The following is a 7,936-nucleotide window of genomic DNA, read 5'->3' on the forward strand; positions in this document are numbered from 1 at the left end:
ATTTCATGACTATTTCAAAACGTGAAAAAATTAACATGGTTGTCTGTGAGGCAGAGAAACTGTATAACTAACAGTTTATATTCTACTCTAGGAATAAATATGAAGCCATGTGGGGAGTTAAAACGATAAAACATGGTATGCTGCCAGTCTAAAATTTAGCATAGAATGGCATTCTATAAATTTAAGACGTAAACACAAATTAAGAAATAACTTCTGGCCTAGAGGAAGTACTAGACAACTGCCTTGTGATCGAAAAACACTTTCACAGAAGGCAGATTTGTAAAATTCTGCTACAGCTGTCATTATATTTGAAACAAAATATTTAGTTCAAAACTACTGACCAAATTTGCCTACTTAGTCAGCTTCAAGTCAATGTTTACGTATGTATATAGCATTAAGAGGTCTTACAGTGTCATAAAAGGACATCAGAGACTACTCCAGCAGCATCGGAATTTCATAAACCATACTAAAATGCTTCATTCCGTTCTAATTGAACATTTCTATGTCCAGAAGCACTCTGAAGTACGTGATATTCAGCTTTTCATGTGGTTTTCGTGACAGCAATTTTCTTGGAGGTCCAGTACTGTATTCTCATGTTTGGTTCTTTATTATGGTATAACGTCATTCGTCCCAGAAAATGAAAATTTGCACTTTACATTGAACGAGGTTGAAAGTAGTCAATAGTGCAGAATGAAACACTTCGTTTCAAATAAACTAACTGCCTCAGCGAAAAAAAAATTAACTGAAGCAAATTTCTCTATAAAACAGACAGAAATACACTCCTGGAAATTGAAATAAGAACACCGTGAATTCATAGTCCCAGGAAGGGGAAACTTTATTGACACATTCCTGGGGTCAGATACATCACATGATCACACTGACAGAACCACAGGCACATAGACACAGGCAACAGAGCATGCACAATGTCGGCACTAGTACAGTGTATATCCACCTTTCGCAGCAATGCAGGCTGCTATTCTCCCATGGAGACGATCGTAGAGATGCTGGATGTAGTCCTGTGGAACGGCTTGCCATGCCATTTTCACCTGGCGCCTCAGTTGGACCAGCGTTCGTGCTGGACGTGCAGACCGCGTGAGACGACGCTTCATCCAGTCCCAAACATGCTCAATGGGGGACAGATCCGGAGATCTTGCTGGCCAGGGTAGTTGACTTACACCTTCTAGAGCACGTTGGGTGGCACGGGATACATGCGGACGTGCATTGTCCTGTTGGAACAGCAAGTTCCCTTGCCGGTCTAGGAATGGTAGAACGATGGGTTCGATGACGGTTTGGATGTACCGTGCACTATTCAGTGTCCCCTCGACGATCATCAGTGGTGTACGGCCAGTGTAGGAGATCGCTCCCCACACCATGATGCCGGGTGTTGGCCCTGTGTGCCTCGGTCGTATGCAGTCCTGATTGTGGCGCTCACCTGCACGGCGCCAAACACGCATACGACCATAATTGGCACCAAGGCAGAAGCGACTCTCATCGCTGAAGACGACACGTCTCCGTTCGTCCCTCCATTCACGCCTGTCGCGACACCACTGGAGGCGGGCTGCACGATGTTGGGGCGTGAGCGGAAGACGGCCTAACGGTGTGCGGGACCGTAGCCCAGCTTCATGGAGACGGTTGCGAATGGTCCTCGCCGATACCCCAGGAGCAACAGTGTCCCTAATTTGCTGGGAAGTGGCGGTGCGGTCCCCTACGGCACTGCGTAGGATCCTACGGTCTTGGCGTGCATCCGTGCGTCGCTGCGGTCCGGTCCCAGGTCGACGGGCACGTGCACCTTCCGCCGACCACTGGCGACAACATCGATGTACTGTGGAGACCTCACGCCCCACGTGTTGAGCAATTCGGCGGTACGTCCACCCGGCCTCCCGCATGCCCACTATACGCCCTCGCTCAAAGTCCGTCAGCTGCACATACGGTTCACGTCCACGCTGTCGCGGCATGCTACCAGTGTTAAAGACTGCGATGGAGCTCCGTATGCCACGGCAAACTGGCTGACACTGACGGCGGCGGTGCACAAATGCTGCGCAGCTAGCGCCATTCGACGGCCAACACCGCGGTTCCTGGTGTGTCCGCTGTGCCGTGCGTGTGATCATTGCTTGTACAGCCCTCTCGCAGTGTCCGGAGCAAGTATGGTGGGTCTGACACACCGGTGTCAATGTGTTCTTTTTTCCATTTCCAGGAGTGTATTTCCGGCCGTAGCGACGTCAGAGATTTCGTGTCTTACCGTATTCCTCATATTCACGGTACACTCGTGAAATGGTCGTACGGAAAAATTCCTGCTTGGTTGTTACCTCGAAGACACTGTGTCCCATCGCTCGTGCGCCGACTATAACACCACGTTCAGACTCACTTAAATCTTGATAACCTGCCATTGTAGCAGCAGTAACCGATATAGCAACTGCGCCAGACACTTGTTTTCTTGTATAGGCGTTTCCGACAACACTGATGTATTCTGCCTGTATCCTGTATTTGAATACGCATGCCGATGCCAGATTCTTTGGCGCTTCAGTGTAGCAACGGGTTGATTACAAGCCTTGCGCTCTGTCTTTCTCTCTGCAAAACAAAATGCGCGACCACTCAGATTTCGACGCGCGAGCGTCACATTTAACTCATATTGTCTCATGTTAGATACCACCGACAGTGTTTCGGCTTGGAGCACATGAAAATATGATGCGCGTGTAACATTTTTCTCGCATAATCTGTCACAAAATTCAAAAAGAAAAATAATCCTCATGCGAAAACTAAGTAACGTCAAGAGATGCATTCTTTCCGTATATCGTCTTAAAAATTTTTTGCCACAAGGAAGGTTAAACCGAAACCATTGTGAAGCTATTCCAGTAGACACCGTTGCCAGTTCCATACTTTGCGCATAGAATACACTCCTGGAAATGGAAAAAAGAACACATTGACACCGGTGTGTCAGACCCACCATACTTGCTCCGGACACTGCGAGAGGGCTGTACAAGCAATGATCACACGCACGGCACAGCGGACACACCAGGAACCGCGGTGTTGGCCGTCGAATGGCGCTAGCTGCGCAGCATTTGTGCACCGCCGCCGTCAGTGTCAGCCAGTTTGCCGTGGCATACGGAGCTCCATCGCAGTCTTTAACACTGGTAGCATGCCGCGACAGCGTGGACGTGAACCGTATGTGCAGTTGACGGACTTTGAGCGAGGGCGTATAGTGGGCATGCGGGAGGTCGGGTGGACGTACCGCCGAATTGCTCAACACGTGGGGCGTGAGGTCTCCACAGTACATCGATGTTGTCGCCAGTGGTCGGCGGAAGGTGCACGTGCCCGTCGACCTGGGACCGGACCGCAGCGACGCACGGATGCACGCCAAGACCGTAGGATCCTACGCAGTGCCGTAGGGGACCGCACCGCCACTTCCCAGCAAATTAGGGACACTGTTGCTCCTGGGGTATCGGCGAGGACCATTCGCAACCGTCTCCATGAAGCTGGGCTACGGTCCCGCACACCGTTAGGCCGTCTTTCGCTCACGCCCCAACATCGTGCAGCCCGCTTCCAGTGGTGTCGCGACAGGCGTGAATGGAGGGACGAATGGAGACGTGTCGTCTTCAGCGATGAGAGTCGCTTCTGCCTTGGTGCCAATGATGGTCGTATGCGTGTTTGGCGCCGTGCAGGTGAGCGCCACAATCAGGACTGCATACGACCGAGGCACACAGGGCCAACACCCGGTATCATGGTGTGGGGAGCGATCTCCTACACTGGCCGTACACCACTGGTGATCGTCGAGAGGACACTGAATAGTGCACGGTACATCCAAACCGTCATCGAACCCATCGTTCTACCATTCCTAGACCGGCAAGGGAACTTGCTGTTCCAACAGGACAATGCACGTCCGCATGTATCCCGTGCCACCCAACGTGCTCTAGAAGGTGTAAGTCAACTACCCTGGCCAGCACGATCTCCGGATCTGTCCCCCATTGAGCATGTTTGGGACTGGATGAAGCGTCGTCTCACGCGGTCTGCACGTCCAGCACGAACGCTGGTCCAACTGAGGCGCCAGGTGGAAATGGCATGGCAAGCCGTTCCACAGGACTACATCCAGCATCTCTACGATCGTCTCCATGGGAGAATAGCAGCCTGCATTGCTGCGAAAGGTGGATATACACTGTACTAGTGCCGACATTGTGCATGCTCTGTTGCCTGTGTCTATGAGCCTGTGGTTCTGTCAGTGTGAGCATGTGATGTATCTGACCCCTTCCTGGGACAATGAATTCACGGTGTTCTTATTTCAATTTCCAGGAGTGTAGTTTGCGAGGTTGTGAGAGCAGAGTGCAACTCAAAATTACGCACATGTTGTGTGCTCCGTAGCTCTCCGTGTTCCTACTAGTCAACAATATTCAAGTATTTCCGAGCAGGCTACACTCCAGTTGGCGCCGAAGAGGGAAAAAAAATCATCTAGTGGAACTATTTTCATTTATAACCCCTCCGGCTGCCTGTGCTAGTGTGAAAAATTCCTGCCCGAACACTGTAGCTCGCCATATAGAGAGCGATACTCCGGTACGTGCAAAAAGTGTATAACAGTCCCTGCGCCCAGCCCGTGTCAAAGAGATTACTGGTGCCCCATGCTGGTTCATGAGAAAACAAATAATATTTCATCATTGTTTAGCTAAAAAGGACCATCATTTATATCTCTTTTTCCGTAAGTAATTCAATTTTGAATAAAATTATTTGCGTTATTCATTTATTCGGATGGTTATCAAGAAAGAAATTTGTTGTGTTGACCCAATGTACGCAGCGTCAAACGTTGCAGGAAGAGAACCCATACCACCAACGTCTTGCTGTTATGGGGTGGCCTGTTTCCATGCAACAACTATCAACTGCACCACAGAGCCAACAGCTACGACAAAAATGGCAATAGTAATTCGGGGCAATATATACTCTAAGACAAAAAATAACTAACCACAAAGGAATAATTCGAATGGGACGGAAATAAATAGATGTAATGCGCATATACAGACAAACAAAGAATTACTATCGGTAATTTACTCAAGATAAATAGCTTCACGAACTGACCAAGTCAAGAATGCGTTGATCCACGTCCAGCCCTTATGCAAGCAGTTGTTCGGCTTGGCATTTACTGACATAGTTATTGGAGGGATATCGTGACTAGTTCTGTCCAACTGGCCCGTTAGCTCGTCGAAATACCGAGCTAGCTGCAGCGTCCTGCCAAGGCAGTCACAGAACATTTGGAAAAGCCGTGGACACGAAAAAGTTGACATACAGTTACAATTCCCGATGATATGAGGCCTACCATTTCGATTCTGATGACAAAGTTGTTGTTGTGGTCTTCAGCCCAGAGACTGGTTTGATGGAGCTCTCCATGTTACTCCATCCTGTGCAAGTTTCTTCACCTCCAAGTAACAATTGCACCCTACATCCTTCTGAATCTAATTAGTGTATTCATCTCTTGGTCTCCCTGTACGATTTTACCCTCCACGCTGCCCTCCAATACCAAATTGGTGATCGCTTGATGCCTCAGAACATCTCCTACCAACCGGTCCCTTCTTCTAGTCAAGTTGTGCCACAAATTTCTCTTCTCACCAATTTTGTTCAATACCTCCTCATTAGTTATGTGATCTACCCATCTAATCGTCAGAATTCTTCTGTAGCACCATATTTCGAAAGCTTCTATTCTCTTTTTGCGTAAACTATTTATCGTCCATGTTTCACATCCATACATGGCTACACTACATACAAATATTTTTAGTTCCTGACACTTAAATCTATGCTCGATGTTAACAAATTTCTCTTCTTCGGAAACGCTTTCCATTCCATTGCCAGTCTACATTTTATATCTTCTCTACTTCGATCATCATCAGTTATTTTGTTCCCCAAATAGCAAAATTCCTCTACTTCTTCAAGTGTCTCATTTCCGAATCTAATTCCCTCAGCATCACCTGATTTAATTAGACTTCATTCCATTATTCTTGTTTTGCTTTTATTGATGTACATCTTATATCCTCCTTTCAAGAAACTGTCATATTCTGTTCAACTGCTTTTCCAGGTCCTTTACAGTCTCTGACAAAATTACGATGTCATCGGCTAACCGCAAAGTTTTTATTTCTTCTGCATGGATTTTAATTCCTACTCCAAATTTTTCTTTTGTTTCCTTTATTGCTCGCTCAATAGACAGATTGAATAACATCGGGCATAGGCTACAACCCTGTCTCACTCCTTTCCCAACCACTGCTTCCCTCGACACTTATAACTGGCTTCTTGTTCTTCTACAAATTGGAAATAGCCTTTCGGTTCCTGTATTTGACCCTTGCCACCTTCAGAATTGGAAAGAGAGTATTCCAGAGAAAGGTTTACCTTTCCTTAATCTATCTTCTAAGATAAGTCAGTATTGCCTCACGTGTTCCAACATTTCTACGGAATCCAAACTGATCTTCCCTGAGGCCAACTTCTACGTTTTTCCATTCGTCTGTAAAGAATTCGTGTTAGTGTTCTGCAGACACTGAATATAGTTCGGTAATTTTCACACATGTTAACACCTGCTTTCTTTGGGATTGAAATTACTGTATTTTTGAAACTTCCTGGCAGATTAAAACTGTGTGCCGCACCGAGATTCGAACTCGGGACCTTTGCCTTACGCGGGCAAGTGCTCTACCAACTGAGCTACCCAAGCACGACTCAGTTTGGAAAGTAGGAGACGAGGTACTGGCAGAAGTAAAGTTGTGAGGACGGGGCGTGAGTCGTGCTTGGGTAGCTCAGTTGGTAGAGAGCCGGCCGCGGTGGTCTAGCGGTTCTAGGGGCTCAGTCCGGAACTGCGCGACTGCTACGGTCGCAGGTTCGAATCCTGCCACGGGCATGGATGCGTGCGATGTCCTTACGTTAGTTAGGTTTAAGTAGTTCTAAGTTCTAGGGGACTGATGACCATAGATGTGAAGTCCCATCGTGCTCAGAGCCATTTGAACCATTTTTTCAGTTGGTAGAGCACTTTCCCGCGGAAAGCAAAGGTTCCGAGTTCGAGTCTTGGTCCGGCACACAGTTTTAATCTGCCAGGAAGTTTCATATCAGCGCACACTCCGCTGCAGAGTGAAAATCTCATTCTGGAAACATCCCCCAGGCTGTGGCTAAGCCATGTCTCCGCAATATCCTTTCTTTCAGGACTGCTAGTTTTTCATGGTTCGCAGGAGAGCTTCTGTAAAGTTTGGAAAGTAGGAGACGAGGTACTGGCAGAATTAAAGTTGTGAGGAGGGGGCGTGAGTCGTGCTTGGGTAGCTCAGTTGGTAGAGCACTTGCCCGCGTAAGGCAAAGGTCCCGAGTTCGAGTCTCGGTCCGGCACACAGTTTTAATCTGCCAGGAAGTTTCATATCAGCGCACACTCCGCTGCAGAGTGAAAATCTCATTCTACTATATTTTTCTTGAAGTTGAGGCTATTTCGCCTGTGTCATACATCTTGCTCACCAGATGTAGAGTTTTGTCAAGGTTGGCTCTCGCAAGGCCGTCAGTAGTTCTAATGGAATGTTGTCTACTCCCGGGGCCTTGTTACGACTTAGGTCTTTCAGTGCTCTGTGAAACTCTTAATGCAGTATCATATCTCCCATTTCATCTCCACCTACGTCCTCTTCCATTTCCACAATATTGTCGTCAAGTACATCGGCCTTGTATACACCCTCTATATCCTCCTTCCATCTTTCTGCTTTCCCTTCTTTGCTTAGAACTGGATTTCTATCTGAGCTCTTCATATTCATACAAGCGGCTCTCTTTTCTCCAAAGGTCTCTTTAATTTTTCTGTAGGCCCCTAGTGAGATAAGCCTCTACATCCTTACGTTTGTCCACTAGCTGTCATTGATTAACTATTTTGCACTGCCTGTCGATCTCATTTTTGAGACGTGTGTATTCCCTTTTGCCTGCTTCAGTTACTGCATTTTATATTTTCTCCTTT

At 47.4% G+C, this 7,936-nt stretch overlaps 1 non-coding gene across 1 annotated transcript; it reads left to right on the forward strand.

Moving 5' to 3' along the window:
• Positions 1-7,258: 7,258 nt before the first annotated feature.
• Positions 7,259-7,333, forward strand: Trnat-cgu (transfer RNA threonine (anticodon CGU)). Its single transcript has one exon. It is a non-coding gene; the product is annotated as a tRNA-Thr (tRNA).
• Positions 7,334-7,936: the final 603 nt, after the last annotated feature.

This window comes from Schistocerca nitens, chromosome 11 (genome assembly GCF_023898315.1).
Source record: "Schistocerca nitens isolate TAMUIC-IGC-003100 chromosome 11, iqSchNite1.1, whole genome shotgun sequence".
In the NCBI taxonomy this organism is placed as follows: Eukaryota; Metazoa; Arthropoda; class Insecta; order Orthoptera; family Acrididae; genus Schistocerca; species Schistocerca nitens.